The sequence below is a fragment of the Callithrix jacchus genome, chromosome 4 (genome assembly GCF_049354715.1).
Source record: "Callithrix jacchus isolate 240 chromosome 4, calJac240_pri, whole genome shotgun sequence".
Classification (NCBI taxonomy): domain Eukaryota; kingdom Metazoa; phylum Chordata; class Mammalia; order Primates; family Cebidae; genus Callithrix; species Callithrix jacchus.
The window spans coordinates 1,727,545-1,744,928 of record NC_133505.1 but is presented as its reverse complement, the minus strand read 5'-3'; positions in this window follow the sequence as shown (position 1 = coordinate 1,744,928).

The following is a 17,384-nucleotide window of genomic DNA, read 5'->3' as shown; positions in this document are numbered from 1 at the left end:
TTTCACATGAGAAAGCATATAGATTCGGTGTATATTCTCCAAAACAGAGTAGAAAAGAGAATTGTATATTTTTTCTGACAGATTATATCCAGAGCAATTTTGCTTTGAATATAGCGGTGCCTAGATAATATTTAGATTTTTTTCGATTTGCTCAAATAGAGAATTTCTGTATTTTACATTAGAGACTGTATGTAGTTTGTGTATATACTCCAAAACAGAGTAGAATAGGGCATTGTATATTTTTTCTGACAGATTATATTCAGAGCAATTTTGCTTTTAACATAGGGGTGCCTAGATAATATTTAGATTTCTTTCGATTCGCTTAAATATAGAATTTCTGTATTTTACATGAGAGAGCATACTGAGTTGGTGTATATACTCCAAAACAGAGTAGAAAAGGTCATTGTATATTTTTTCTGACAGATTACATTTGTAGCAATTTTGCTTTTATCATTGGGGTGCCTAGATAATATGTAGATATTTTTCGATTGGCTTAATTTTAGAATTTCGGTATTTTACATGAGTGAGCATATTCAGTTGGTGTATATTCTCCTTATCAGAGTAGAAAAGGGCGTTGTATATTTTTGCTTTGTGATTATATTCAGAGAAATTTGGATTATTACATTGGGGTGCCTAGATAATATTTAGATTTCATTCGATTCACGTAAATTTAGAATTTCGGTATTTTACATGAGAGAGCATATGGAGTTGGTGTATGTACTCCAAAACAAAGTACCATAGTGCATTGTATATTTTTTTCTGACAGATTATATTTAGAGAAATTTTGTTTTTAACATTGGGTTGCCTAAATAATATTTAGATTTTTTTGATTCGGGTAAAATTAGAATTTTTGTATTTTACATGACAGAGCATACTGAGTTGGTGTATATACAAGAAAACAGAGTATAAATGGGCATTGTATATTTTTACTGACAGATTATATTCAGAGCAATTTTGCTTTTCGCATTGGGATGCAAGGATAATATTTAGATTTTTTTCGATTCTCTTAAATATAGAATTTCTGCATTTTACATAAGAGAGCATATGGAGTTGGTGTATATACTTTAAAACAGAGTAGAATAGGGCATTGTATATTTTTTCTGACAGATTATATTCAGAGCAATTTTGTTTTTAACATTGGGGTGCCTAGACAATATTTATATTTTTTCGAATCAACTAGAATTAGAATTTTTGTATTTTACACGAGAGAGCAGATTGAGTTGGTGTATATATTCCAAAACAAAGTAGAATAAGGCATTGTATATTTTTTCTAACAGACTATATTTAGAGCTATTTTTTCGGAACGTTGGGGCGCCTAGATATAATTTTGATTTTTTTCAATTCTCGTAAAATTAGAATTTCGGTATTTTACATGAGAGAGCATAGTGAGTTGGTGTGTTTACTCCAAAACAGAGTAGAATAGGGCCTTGTATATTTTTTCTGACATATTATATTCAGAGAAATTTTGTTTTTAATATTGGGGTGCCTAGATAATAATTAGATTTTTTTCGATACACATGAAATTAGAATTTCAGTATTTTACATGAGAGAGCATACTGAGTTAGTGTATGTACCCCAAAACAGAGTAGAAAAGAGCATTGTATATTTTTTCTGACAGATTATATTCAGAGCAATTTTGCTTTTAACATTGGGGTGCCTAGATAATATTTAGATTTTTTTCGATTCGCTTAAATATAGAATTTTTGTATTTTACATGAGCGAGCATATGGAGTGGGTGTATATACTCCAAAACAGAATAGAATAGGGCATTGTATATTTTTTCTGATAGATTATATTCAGAGCAATTTTTTTTTAACATTGGGGTGCCTAGATAATATTTAGATTTTTTCGATTCGGGTAAAATTAAAATTTCTGTATTTTACATGAGAGAGCATACTGAATTCGTGTATATACTCCAAAACAGAGTAGAATAAGGCATTGTATATTTTTACTAACAGACTATATGCAGAGCCATTTTTTATTACCTTTGGGGTGCCTAGATATTATTTAGATTTTTTTCGATTCACGTAAAAGTAGAATTTCGGTATTTTACATGAGAGAGCAAACTGAGTTGGTGTATATACTCTAAAACAGAGTAGAATAGGGCATTGCATATTTTTTATGACGGATTATATTCAGAGCAATTTTACTTTTAACATTCGGGTGCCTAGATAATATTTAGATTTTTTTCTATTCTCTTAAATATATAATTTCTGTATTTTACATGAGAGATCATATGTAGTTGGTGTATATACTCCAAAACGGAGTAGAATAGGGCATTGTATATTTTATCTGACAGATTATATTAAGAGTAATTTGGTTTTTAACATTGGAGTGCCTAGATAATATTTAGATTTTTTCGATTCGCGTGTATATGGAATTTTGGTATTTTACATGAGAGAGCATATTGGGTTCGTGTATATACTCCAAAACAGAGAAGAAAAGGGCATTGTATATTTTTTCTGAAAGATTATATTCAGAGCAATTTTGATTTTAACATTGGGGAGTCTAGATAATATTTAGATTGTTTTCGATTCGCGTAAAATTAGAATTTCGGTATTTTACATGAGAGAGCATATAGATTTGCTGTATATTCTCCAAAACAGAGTAGAAAATGGCATTGTATATTATTTCTGACAGATGATATTCAGAGCAATTTTGCTTTTAACACTGGGGTTTCTAGATAATATTTTAATTTTTTTTGATTCCCGTAAATTTAGAATTTTGGTATTTTACATGAGAGAGCATATTGAGTTGGTGTATATACCCCAAAAGACAGTAGAAAAAAGCATTGTGTATTTTTTTTGAAAGATTATATTCATAGCAATTTTGCTTTTAACATTGGGGTGCGTAGATAATATTTAAATTTTTTTCGATTCGCGTAAATTTAGAATTTCGGTATTTTACCTGAGAGAGCATATTGCGTTGGTGTATATACTCCTAAACAGAGTAGAAAAGAGCATTGTATATTCTTTATGACAGATTATATTCAGAGAAATTTTGGTTTTAACATTGGGGTTCCTAGATAATATTTAGATTTTTTTTGATTCTCGTAAAATTAGAATTTCTGTATTTTACATGAGAGAGCATATGGAGTTGGTGTATATACTCCAAAACAGAATAGAATAGGGCATTGTATATTGTTTCTTACAGATTATATTCAGAAAAATTTTGCTTTTATTATTGGTGTGCCTAGATAATATTTAGATTTTTTTTGATTCGAGTAAATTTATAATTACAGTATTTTACATGAGAGAGCATATTGAGTTGGTGTACATACTCCAAAACACAGTAGAAAAGGGTATTGTATATTTTTTCTGACAGATTTTATTCAGAACAATTTTCCTGTAACCATTGGGGTGCCTAGATAATATTTAGATTTCATTTGATTAGCGTAAATTTAGAATTTTGGTATTTTACATGAGAGAGCATATTGAGTTGTTGTGTATACACCATAACAGAGTAGAATAAGGCATTGTCTTTTTTTTCTGACAGATTATATTCAGATCCATTTTCTTTTAACCTTACGGTGCCTACATAATATTTAAATTTTTTTCGATTCACGTAAAATTCGACTTTCGGTATTTTACATGAGAGAGCCTACTGAGTTGGTGTATATACGCCAAAACCGAGTAGAATAAGGCATTGTATATTTTTCTGACAGATTATATTCAGAGCCATTTTCGTTTAACCTTGGGGTGCCTAGATAATAATTAGATTTTTTTTCGATTCGTGTAAAATTAGAATTTCTGTATTTTACATGAGAGAGCATATTGAGTTGAGGTATATACTCCGAAACAAAGTAGAAAAGGGCATTGTATATTTTTTCTCACAGATTATTTTCAGAGCAATTATGCTTTTAACATTGATATTCCTAGATAATATTTAGATTTTTTCGATTCGAGTAAAATTTGAATTTTGTTATTTTACATGAGAGAGCATATTGTGTTGCTTTATATACCCCAAAACAGAGTAGAAAAGGGCATTGTATATTTTTTCTGACAGACTATATTCAGAGCAATTTTCCTTTTAACATTGGAGTGTGTAGATAATATTTAGATTTTTTTTATTCGCGTAAATTTAGAATTTCAGTATTTTACATGAGAGAGCATATTGAGTTGGTGTATATACTCCAAACATGGTAGAAAAGAGCATTGTATATTTTAACTGAGAGATTATATTCAGAGCAATTTTGCTTTGAATATTGAGGGGCCTAGATAATATTTAGCTTTTTTCGATTCACATTAATTTCGAATTTCAGTATTTTACATGGGTGAGCATATTGAGTTGGTGTATATATTCCAAAACAGAGTAGAAAAGGGCATTGTATGTTTCTTCTGACAGACTATTTTCAGAGCAATTTTGCTTTTAACATTGAGGAGCCTAGATAATATTTAGATTTTATTCGATTCACGTAAAATTAGAATTTCAGTATTTTACATGAGAGAGCATATTGAGTTGGTGTATATACTCCAAAACAGAGTAGAAAAGGTCATTGTATATTTTTTCTGACAGATTACATTTGTAGCAATTTTGCTTTTATCATTGGGGTGCCTAGATAATATGTAGATATTTTTCGATTGGCTTAAATTTCGAATTTCGGTATTTTACATGAGCGAGCATATTCAGTTGGTGTATATTCTCCTTATCAGAGTAGAAAAGGGCGTTGTATATTTTTGCTTTGTGATTATATTCTGAGAAATTTGGATTATTACATTGGGGTGCCTAGATAATATTTAGATTTCATTCGATTCACGTAAATTTAGAATTTCGGTATTTTACATGAGAGAGCATATTGAGTATGTGTATATACTCCAAAACACAGTAGAAATGGGCATTGTATATTTTTTCTGACAGATGATATTCAGAGCAATTTTGCTTTTAACATTGAGGTGCCTAGATAATATTTAAATTTTTTTCGATTTGCGTAAATTTAGAATTTTGGTATTTTACATAATGGAGCATATTAAGTTGGTGTCTATACTTTAAAACAGAGTAGAAAAGAGCATTGTAGATTTTTTCTGAGTGATTATATTCAGAGCAATTTTTCTTTTAATATTGGGGTGCCTAGATAATATTTAGATTATTTTCGATTCGCGTAAAATTGTAATTTCTGTATTTTACATGAGAGTGCATATTGAGTTGGTGTATATACTCCAAACAGAGTAGAAAAAGTCATTGTATATTTTTTCTGACAGATGCTATTCAGTGCAATTTTGCTTTTAAGATTGGGGTGCCTAGATAATATTTAGATTTTTTTATATTGGCGTAAATTTAAAATTTCTTTACTTTGCATGAGAGAGCCTATTTATTTGGTGGATATACTCCAAGAAAGAGTAAAAAAGGGCATTGTATATTTTCTCTTACACACTATGTTATGTGCAATTTTGCTTTTAACGGTGGTGTACATAGGAAATATTTATATTTTTGTAACCGCGTAAATTGAGAATTTAAATATTTTACATGAGAGAGCTTAGTGATATGGTGTATATACTCCCAAACAGTGTAGAAAGGGCATTGTATATTTTTTGGAACAGATTTTCTTTAGAGCAATTTTGATTTTAACATTGTGGTACATAGATAATATTTATATATTTTTGTATATGCGTAAGTTTAGAATTTTAATATTTTACATGAGAGAGCATATTGATTTGATGTATATACTCCAAAAGAGTGTAGAAAAGGGCATTGTATATTTTTTCATACAGATTATCATTAGAGCAATTTTGCTTTCAGCATTTGGGTAAATAGATAATATTTACATGTTTTTCTATTCACGTAAATTTAGAATTTTGGTATTTTACATGGCAAAGAATATTGAGAATGTGTATATACTCCAAAAGAATGTAGAAGAGGGCATTGTATATTTTTTCTAACAGATTATTTTTCGAGCAATTTTGCTTATATCATTCGGGGACATAGAGGATATTTATATTTATTTCTAACAGCGTAAATTTAGATTCTCAGTATTTTACATGAGGGAGAATATTGAGATGCTATATATACACCATAAGAGAGTAGAAAAGCGCATTGTATTTTTTTTCTAACAGAGTATCTTCCACACAATTTTGTTTTTTACATTGTGGTGCAGAGAGAATATTTATATTTGTGTCTAACCACGTAAATTTAGAATTTTTGTATTTTACATGTGAGAGAATATTGAGATTGTGTATATACTAAAAAAGATAGTAAAAAAAGCATTGTGTATTTTTTCTAACAGAGTGTCTTTAGAGTAATTTGGTTTTTAACATTGAAGTCAAAAGGAAATACTTACATTTTCTCTATCCCCGTAATAATAGAATTTCCATGTTTTACAAGAGGGAATATGGAGATGGAGTATATACTTTAAAACAGAATAGAAAAGGGCATTGTATATTTTTTCTAACAGAGTATTGTCAGAACAATTTTGTTTTTAACGTTGGGGTAAAAAGAGAATATTTATATTTTTAGTAATTTTGTGTTTAACATTTGTGTTAAAATGAGTATGTATATATTCTGTAACCGCATAAAATTAGAATTTCCATATTTTACAAGATAGAGAATATTGAGTCGGTGCATATACTTTAAAACATAGTAGAAAATTGCATTGTATATTTTTTCTATCAGAGTGTCTTCAGAGTAAATTTTTTAAGGTTAAATTAGAGTATTTATATTTTCTGTAACTGCGTAAAAATAGAATTTTTGTATTTTACAAGACAGCCAATATTGAGGCGGTGTATATACTTTAAAATAGTGTAGAAAAGGGCCTTGTATATTTTTTCTAACACAGTATTTTCATAGTAATTTACATTGTGTGTGGGGAGCAAATTTCTCAAATCCCTTTCAACATATTCTCCCTCTCCCCTGTTTTTCTCTTTGCTCACTATTGAATCATGTTCAGGTTTCTTGATTTCTTATCTTTTCCCTATGAGCATTTTAGCTTCTGTCCACTTCTACTTTCAGAATTCTTCAGCTACCAAGACCCACCTCCTCAGAGAGTTGCTGGAGATTTTAGTAACAAAAATTTTCTCTGTCACATTTAGGAGACGTGCTTCCTTATCTTTATTCTATCAAGCTGGGTGAATTTACACAAAACACTTTATATCTTAGAACCAGTTTCCTCTCTGTAGAATGTAGCTAACCTCTATTCTGTGGTCACAAGGATCCTCAAAATAAAAAATAATCATAGTTAATATGTGTGGCTTACTAACCATGTTCTAGAAACCATGTCAAGTGCTTTCTGCAGATGGTTCCACTTTTATTTTACTATTGGAACTATCGTCAACCCTACTTCGCAGACTACTAAATTGAGTGTCTGAACTGCTAAGCAACTTGTCCAACGATATACAGCCAGTAAGTAACAGAATGAGGATCAGCATTTGAGATAGAAATATTCTACACAAAATGTACTGTTAGAGTGAAACTAGAGTGGTATCATCCCAGATAAGCGTTCATGCCTGTTCGCTTATCGAATCTGCGGAATACATTAAATGCATTCAGAAGATTGGGAGACATTGTTTAAATTTTCCCCAAAACCCAGAAGAACTCAAAAGTACTCATTGTCTTGGCCTTTTTGGTGTTTGACTATGAATACAATAGATCCCACAGAAGCAAGTCTAGTAGAGTGGCCTTGGCAAAAGGCTAGGATTTAGGAGCAGGTTTAGGCAACTCAAGCCTTCTCGGCTTCCATTTTCTCATCTGTACTTTCATAATTCTGATTTTTAAGAGCACCTTTGTTGAAAGTAAAGGTTCAGTGAAACAGCACAGATGAAGTCCTTCCTATTTGGTCTGGCAGGTAGTAGTTGCTCAACACGTCTTGTCTATTAATGACGACCACAATGATCATAGTGGACTAATAATGAATTGATAAAATATGATTATGTAAGTTCAAATGAGTTTTGATCTCGCCCCTCTCCTCTGTTTCAGAGGCTGTATGGTTTTTATGTTCTACATTGTATGGCTTAACGTTGGCAGGTGGGGGATTTTGATAGACACATGATAAAATCAGAAGCCCCAAGACTTGTATTTTCATCACAGAAATGTATTACTTCCTTGAGTTGTAACCTGGAGAGAGTTACTTTGTCTAAGTTAACCTTACTTGTAAAAATAATCATAAATATACCTGCCCTTTCTCGTCATCTCAGCCTCTCCGCAGTCAGTGTGAGGTACCATTGGTATAGTGTTTATGAAGGGGTTTGCCAGCTCTGGAGTGCTGTATGTATGCTATTTTGCCTCTTCAATTGTGAGTGGTGTTTTCCCATTCTCCTTAAATGACCCAACACTACGCTCTTGGTAAAATAAATGCATTTGTGCATGAACATTTGGCAAATAATAAGAGCTGCATTTGCAAGAATTTTTCCCTTGAACAGCCAAGTGAGCCACTATGAGCTGCACTGTAGCAGTGACATTTACAATAATTTGTTCAGAAGAGCAATTGCCAACTTGCCTATTTGACTAGTATGGAGTACTATACATTGTTTAGGGTGATGAGATCAGTAAACCAGCAATTTGGTAGAGCCATCAGAGAAGAGGATGAAAAGAAATGAATATCTGAGATCCTGAGTTTCCAATCAGATCAAGAAAAAGAAGCCTATAAGAATAGGTCCCATTTATTTGGGGGAGAAACATACACCGCTTTGTATGAAGGCTTCATTTTCTAGGAATATTTTCTAATGCTTTCAAAAACATTGTGTTATATGTAGGACTATTCCCATTTTACAGATGAGAAAACTGAGGCTATGAGTTTGAAGTCACTAGTCTGCTCCTTCTTCCATTCTGGATTTTAGAAAATGGTGCCACCACCTATCCAGTCACACAAGCCAAAGTCCTATGAGTGAGCTCTGGTTTATCCCTTTCTCTCTCACTTCTCATATCCAACTTACCATTCAGGCCTGCTGATTTTAGTTCTTAAATATCCCTTAGCTTCTGTTTTTTCTTTCCATTAAAATTCTCATTGCAGCCATTCTGTGGATTACCTCCTGGCCTTCCACCTGTGTGTCTGTGTCCATGTTGTCTCCAGTCTGTCCTCCACGTAAGTCCGACCATGCCCCATACCTCCCAGTCCTTCTTAGAATGAGGACAAACCTCCTCACCATGGCCACAGTCTTCTTTCCATTTCTCTGTCCTCATGGCGTGCCCCTCCTCTCTGCTCTGCACTGCAAAGACTCAGCATCTTGTACTGGCCAAGGTCCAGGTCCCCCTGCACCACATATTTGCCAGGAATGCCAGATCGTCCTTACTTTGCCCACTTACTGCCCACTCATGCTTCTGATCTCGGTCCCTCCCTAGGGGAAACCTTTCCTGACCTTTGTAACTAAAGCAAAGCCTTCTCCTGGGTGCTCTCATTGTTCCAGAGACTTGCCTGCACAGCACTTGTACCAGTTAAACCTTTACATTAACTGGAGTGACAGATATGTTAGTGTCCACTGCTGCCTCGCAGGAATAAAGCCAGAAAAGGTAAGGCCCTATCTGTGTGCATTTCTACAGTCTAGTGTGCTTAGTGAGATATTGTTTAAGAAGAATGAGTTGGACATGACAGCATGGCTAGAAAGTGATGGATTGAGGATTGAAACATACTTCTTTCTGGTTCTAGAGAGTTGGCTGCTAACACTATTCACGTTGGGACAGTGTCATTTTAGGACTGATAAGGGTACTTTTTGCTAAGATCAAATATATTTTGGGTCCATCAGATGAAGTTTGATAAAAGTGGGTTATTCAGAACCCACTGATAAGCAGAGCTGCCTGACCAAGATTTTCAGATTTTGCATCAAAGAGAAAAGTAATGAAAGTGGGCTGATGGGAGGGGAAGGAGGGCTGAAAAGTGAAGGAGGAACAGCTATTTCTATAGTGCCCTTGACCCTGCCTTTCTCTGTTCTTCACTCTGGCTGAAATTGACCACCCTGAGTGCATTCAGATAATGATAAATTATCTCTGTCACACTGTGTGTGTGTGTGTGTGTGTGTGTGTGTGTGTGTGTGTGTGTTTGGCTATGTACAAAAGAGGCAGCTTCTGTGAATAAATGAAGCCTTGTAATTAAGGAATTTGTTGTAAATGGCAAGATGCATTGGTGCTTGGTCCTTAGTACTCCTCGCTGAGGCCACATTTCCTTGAACTGGCTTGTATTTGCCACTGACACTACTAGCAGCAGGATGGAGGGGAGGAAGGAAGACACCAGGTGTTGCAATGCTTAGCGCCTGCTTTCAGCTTTGCTGCAAACTAAAACACTGACTGACTTTGGTTAACCCCCTAACCTCTTTGAGCCTCAGTTTTTTCATCTGAAAAAATCAATGATGGTTTGAATTTCTTCCGAATATGACATTCAGTTATCTCTCTCTCCATTGTGGAAGCACTGGGAGCTATTGTTCTCCTGTCTCGGGTGGCCGTTATGACTTCTGCATTATCAAGGGTCCCTCTCTAACCTAAATAACCTCCCAAAGAAATTAAGTTTGTAATTATTTCTGCCTGGTAAGCGAAATGACAAGAGAAAAGAGCTAGTTGTCAATAGCCCTGTGGATGGCGAATTAATGGGATCTGTGCAAACAGTTGCTTATAGAGCCATAATTTGCCTTTCGTTTTCCTTTGCAACTCAGAAAAAAGTGGATAATTTTCAAAGAGCCTCTCATTGAACATATTTTTTAAAAACATGTCATTGGCAAAAGGGGCACTTGGTTGCTTGATTGCCATATATCTCTGAGTATGTGGAACAGTTATTTTTAGCTGGGGGTAACTAGCTGAAAAGAAAGCTGCCGCATCTTAGAGGCAGAAGAATCTTTGTATGTCTTATGTTGGCATGGAGAAAGCAAAGCGAAAGGGCAGAGTATAAAAGGTTGTTAACTAGATAAGGGGTCAGCTGCATTTCCTCTGGCTGCTCAGAGGTGAGGCCCTAAAGCAATGGAGACAACATTGTGGGTGGGAATGTGTTTGCAGGGTCTAATTAGTTTACCCAAGAAAAGCAAAAAAGAGAAAGGGCTAAAAATATGTAGATTGTAAAATTCATGGCTTCATTTGCTCTTCTTTGCCTTTGAAACCTTTTTAAAACCTTATAGTAGAACAATTTGTAATCCTTGAAGCCTTTTTGCTACCACTCTTGTCAGCTTGTCTAAGGCCACCGTAACTTATCAGCTACTGGGGAAAGTTGTTTAAACTCTCTAAGCCTCCTTTTTTCCCACTGGTTCACTTAGGGGCAATAATTCCTAATGTTTCTTCCTGAGTTATTGTTTTTCAGATCCCATAATTGTTTGCATATGTGCTCTATAAGATGCGTCACCTAGCACACGTTGTGGGCAACCTCAGGTGTAGTTAGGACATCTTTGTGCCTGGATTTGGCTGTTACTAACAAGACGGAACGGGGAGGAAGGGCAGAGTAGACTACTGTAGAATTTTTCTGGATTCTTTTGGTTTCTCCAGAAAATAATACTGGTCTTATATTTAAAGATAACTATCTGCCTAGGCATATTGAAATTCTAAGGTTGACACCACTTTTCATTGATCCTAGGGCAGGGTTTCAGGATTGCTGGAGCAGCATCATCCTTTTACAGTATAGATTTCAGTCAGCAGCCTAGTCATGGCCTCCTCAGTGTGCAATCTTCTTACTGATGGTGGGCGTCAGTGGGCTGGACTCACAGTTTCCATCTCTTAGGCTGGGCAGGCCCATGGTGGCAATGGAAAAATTTCATGGGAACATACATCAGAAGTAATAAGAAATCCATCTTCTTAAAGCCTTCATAGGAGATTTCCTGAAGATTTATAAAAGGCACTTCATTGATCAAATGACTCTGATGTTTCCCCTCACTGGAAGAAATTCAGGTCACCAGCCCACTTAAAATCATTGTGTTCTCCTTTTGCAGTAACCTCTGCTCATATAATTTCTTTATGGCATATTATATACTATTAACTTAATATCCTGATTAGTGGAGCTAGCAAACACTCAGTATCACTATAAACTGCAGTATCATAACTGACTTCCTTTAAAAATCATCTAATGTTTCTTTAAAATCACTGGTGCTTTTGTAAAGTAGTTCATATTTAGGAATATGAACATTTTATCATGCTGGAAAATTATTTGAATTCCTTTTCATTTAAAACCTATAGCTTTCTATTTAATCTAGCTTTCACAAATATTTTATTTGCCCACTATAGAAAAATCGAGTTTAGAGATAAATGTAAAGTCACTCATAGCTCCATCCAAAAGTCAACAACTCTTAATATCATTATTTTTGTTCTTGTTCTCAGTATTTTTGCTGAATCTATGTTTCGTAGAGTTTCATCATATGTCAGATAAAACTGCATATATATGAGTTTTTAAATAATACATTTGTATTGTCATAAATGAAATACACATTTAATATGGTATGACTAGGACATATAGAGAGATATAACAAAGAAAATTAAAGCCATTTAAAATCTTACCAAATCTAATAACCATAAACCTTTCGATGTATTTTCTCAGAATACTTTTTCCTATGCCTTTTATATTTTCTTTATTATCAAGTACTTCAAGCGTATAGAAAAGACAGAAACTAATATAAGCAGCAATGGAAAATTTTAAAATATGGGTATTTTTCTGCATGTGTTTCAGATTGTTTAGTTTTGGTTGTCCTTTGCCCTTCCCACGTGTCCCTTTATTTTCCTGGCAAAACAAAGCATTACAGATATAGTTGCAGCTTCCTATACACCATTTTATTTTTCTAAAACTTATTGATATTGAAATGTCTACCTCTGGTCTACTTACTTTCCCTGCCGAATAATAGTTTACCATATGGAAATACCACGATGTACAATTACATGCATACTGCCATATACATTTGTTTACAGGTTTCTTGGGAAGAATCTCTCTTACTGTGTTCCCAGAAGAGGGATTGGTAAATTGTAGGGGAGGCTTGTCTTCATTTTTACTATGAATTTCCAATTGTTTAAAGTAGTTGTAACAATTGGTATTCCCACAGGAAATGTGGGGAAACTTGTTTTGTGTTTGGCTTCACTTGATATTCCTAGGGTTTTACTTTTTGTTTGTCAATCTTATGAATGTAAAATGGTATGTTTTAATTTATATTGTGCGCAGACTTTATTATTCGGGACACATGTAACCTTTCTCATGCACCACTGTCATGGATTTGTTTTCAATTTAACTCATTTATTACGCACGGAAAATTGTGAGGTTTCTCAAAGATGGTGATGAGAACTGCTGATGGATTTGCTGCATTAGATCCACCCTCTCCAGCTCTGGCCCTCTAGTGTCAGTATTTCTGCCATCCATTTATAGTGCTTCCTCTTTTCAGGTTCTGGGAACATTCTGGCTGTAGAAATCAGTTGCAGTAATTGGAAGAACTTTTACTAAAGTGACTTACTTGTCTTCTTACCTAGTAATTATGCAGACTGTAAAATATATTTATGAAAAAATTCAAGTTATATACAAAACCAGACACTACCAAAGCATATACAAAGTTCATGATCCCTTTTATTTTTCTCTTCTTCCTCTTCCAATATATAACCACTTGTAGAGAGCCCCTACTATTTCCTTTGTATTTATGTTTATGTCCAAATGCAATAGATATTCTCTAACATATCTCCTTGGATCCAAGAGAAGAAGGTGAATGTAATTTTTAAAAATGAATATGATATCTCTACATCAGCACAGTATTGCATTATACGGAAATAAGAGAAAGAATCTAACTCTTCCATGGACATTTAGGTTGCTTGTAGTTTTCTATTATTTTAAACAGTGTTGTGGAAAAGGTTCTTGTGAATGTCTTTGGACATCGATGTGAAAATTGTCTTAGGAGATATTTGTAGAAATGCTATTTACATGGTCTTTTTTGCCTACTTTATTCATTTTTATTTAGAACATTTTATAGAACTTTAGGAATTGGTGACTTCTAAGTAGGTGTAAAACACAGTACCGGGCCAGGCATGGTGGCTCACACCTGTAATCCCAGCACTTCGGGAGGCCGAGGCAGGTGGATCACGAGGTCAAGAGATCGAGACCATCCTGGTCAACATGGTGAAACCCCATCTCTACTAAAGATACAAAAAATTAGCTGGGCATGGTGGTGCGTTCCTGTAGTCCCAGCTACTTGGGAGGCTGAGGCACGAGAATTGCCTGAACCCAGAAGGCGGAGCTTGCAGTGAGCCGAGATCACGCCATTGCACTTCAGCCTGGGTGGCATGAGCGAAACTCCGTCTCAAAAAAACAAACAAACAAAAAAAAAAACACAGTACCTGGATTCTCTGAGCTTTATGTTCTGTTTGAAGCAGGGGAAGTGACAGTAACTACCTGTTAGGGTGATTTTGAGGATTAAATGAGATACTGTGTACAAAGTTTATAGCATGGGTTTTGGATCACAGCAGAGACTAGAAAGTTCAGTTTTGCCTCCTCTTATTCGGTCCAGAACCCAAATATACTTTTAAATATTCTTTCAGAACATATTTTAAAGTTTGATAGAAATAGAATTATATTGTGATCACTCCATATGTAAGGTTTCTTTTAGTCAAGAAAATGTTTTTGATATTCAGCCATGTTGTTGCACATGTCGATAGTTCTTTCCTTTTTTATCCTCCTATTTCAGGTCTTAAAAAAGGAATACTGCAAAAAAAAAATGAAACAATATTTCCACTTGTATTCGGTTTTGGTCTACAGTTGACATTGTTCTCAAGTATCACTAACAGGTTCCCATGGAGAGAAAAATTTATTTTCTGTCCACAACATAACAGGAATTATAACAGATGCAGAAGGCCTATTAGCCCTGTGTGAAAATCATCATGTTGACTATATTTCTCAAAAGTTAAACTCAGGTGTAGGGGCAGCTGTCAGTCTTTGTTTCCTCACTATCAGTCCCACCACTTTTATTTTTTCATTTGGGGAAAAATAATAATGACTGTAAGAACAATAAAAAAATAATAAAAGGACAGTAAAAAGGTTGAATGCACTGGCTGTGGCAGGGAGCAATCAGAAATGGTTTGTTATTTCCCTTCACTTTATCAAAGTTGCTACGTGGACTCATTCTTACCCACCTGCTGGGTAGAATCTTTGATATTTTCTTTTTTTTTTTTTTTTTTTTTTTAATTTTTTATTGGATTATAGGTTTTGGGGTACATGAGCAGAGCATGCAAGACAGTTGCGTAGGTACACACATGGCAGTGTGCTTTGCTTTTCTTCTCCCCTTCACCCACATTTGGCATTTCTCCCCAGGCTATCCCTCCCCACCTCCCCCTCCCACTGGCCCTCCCCTTTCCCCCCCAATAGACCCCAGTGTTTAGTACTCCCCTTTCTGTGTCCATGTGTTCTCATTTTTCATCACCCACCTATGAGTGAGAATATGCGGTGTTTCATTTTCTGTTCTTGTGTCAGTTTGCTGAGGATGATGTTCTCCAGATTCATCCATGTCCCTACAAACGACACAAACTCATCATTTCTGATTGCTGCATAATATTCCATGGTGTATATGTGCCACATTTTTCCAATCCAGTCTATTATCAATGGGCATTTGGGTTGATTCCAGGTCTTTGCTATTGTAAACAGTGCTGCAATGAACATTCGTGTACATGTGTCCTTATAGTAGAACGATTTATAGTCTTTTGGATATATACCCAGTAATGGGATTGCTGGGTCAAATGGAATTTCTATTTCTAAGGCCTTGAGGAATCGCCACACTGTCTTCCACAATGGTTGAACTAATTTACACTCCCACCAACAGTGTAGAAGTGTTCCTTTTTCTCCACATCCTCTCCAGCATCTGTTGTCTCCAGATTTTTTAATGATCACCATTCTAACTGGCGTGAGATGGTATCTCAATGTGGTTTTGATTTGCATCTCTCTGATGACCAGTGACGATGAGCATTTTTGCATATGATTGTTGGCCTCATATATGTCTTCTTTCGTAAAGTATCTGTTCATATCCTTTGCCCACTTTTGAATGGGCTTGTTTGTTTTTTTCCTGTAAATCTGCTTGAGTTGTTTGTAAATTCTGGATATCAGCCCTTTGTCAGATGGGTAGACTGCGAAAATTTTTTCCCATTCTGTTGGTTGCCGATCCACTCTAGTGACTGTTTCTTTTGCCGTGCAGAAGCTGTGGAGTTTCATTAGGTCCCATTTGTCTATTTTGGCTTTTGTTGCCAATGCTCTTGGTGTTTTGTTCATGAAGTCCTTGCCTACTCCTATGTCCTGGATAGTTTTGCCTAGATTTCCTTCTAGGGTTTTTATGGTGCCAGGTCTTATGTTTAAGTCTTTAATCCATCTGGAGTTAATTTTAGTGTAAGGTGTCAGGAAGGGGTCCAGTTTCTGCTTTCTGCACGTGGCTAGCCAGTTTTCCCAACACCATTTGTTAAACATGGAATCCTTGCCCCATTGCTTGTTTTTGTCAGGTTTATCAAAGATTGTATAGTTGTATGTATGTTGTGTTGCCTCCGGTGCCTCTGTTTTGTTCCATTGGTCTATATCTCTGTTTTGGTACCAGTACCATGCTGTTTTGATGACTGTAGCCTTGTAGTATAGTTTGAAATCTGGTAGTGTGATGCCCCCCGCTGTGTTCTTTTTGCTTAGAATTGACTTGGCTATGCGGGCTCTCTTTTGGTTCCATATGAAGTTCATGGTGGTTTTTTCCAGTTCTGTGAAGAAAGTCAATGGTAGCTTGATGGGGATAGCGTTGATTCTGTAAATTACTTTGGGCAGTATAGCCATCTTCACGATATTAATTCTTCCTAACCATGAACATGGAATGTTTCTCCATCTGTTTGTGTCCTCTCTGATTTCGTTGAGCAGTGGTTTGTAGTTCTCCTTGAAGAGGTCCCTTACGTTCCTTGTGAGTTGTATTCCAAGGTATTTTATTCTTTTTGTAGCAATTGCGAATGGCAGTTCGCTCTTGATTTGGTTTTATTTAAGTCTGTCATTGGTGTAGACGAATGCTTGTGATTTTTGCACATTGATCTTATATCCTGAGACTCTGCTGAAGTTATCAGTTTCAGGAGTTTTTGGGCTGAGGCAGTGGGGTCTTCTAGGTATACTATCATGTCGTCTGCAAGTAGAGACAATCTGGCCTCCACCTTTTTTATTTGAATACCCTTTATTTCTTTTTCTTGCCTGATTGCTCTGGCTAGAACTTCCAGTACTATATTGAATAGGAGTGGTGAGAGACGGCATCCTTGTCTAGTGCCAGATTTCAAAGGGAATGCTTCCAGTTTTTGCCCATTCAGTATGATATGGGCTGTTGGTTTGTCATAAATAGCTTTTATTACTTTGAGATACGTTCCATCGATACCGAGTTTATTGAGGGTTTTTAGCATAAAGGGCTCTAGAATTTTGTCAAATGCCTTCTCTGCGTCAATTGAGATAATCATGTGGTTTTTGTTTTTGGTTCTGTTTATGTGGTGAATTACGTTGATAGACTTGCGTATGTTGAACCAGCCTTGCA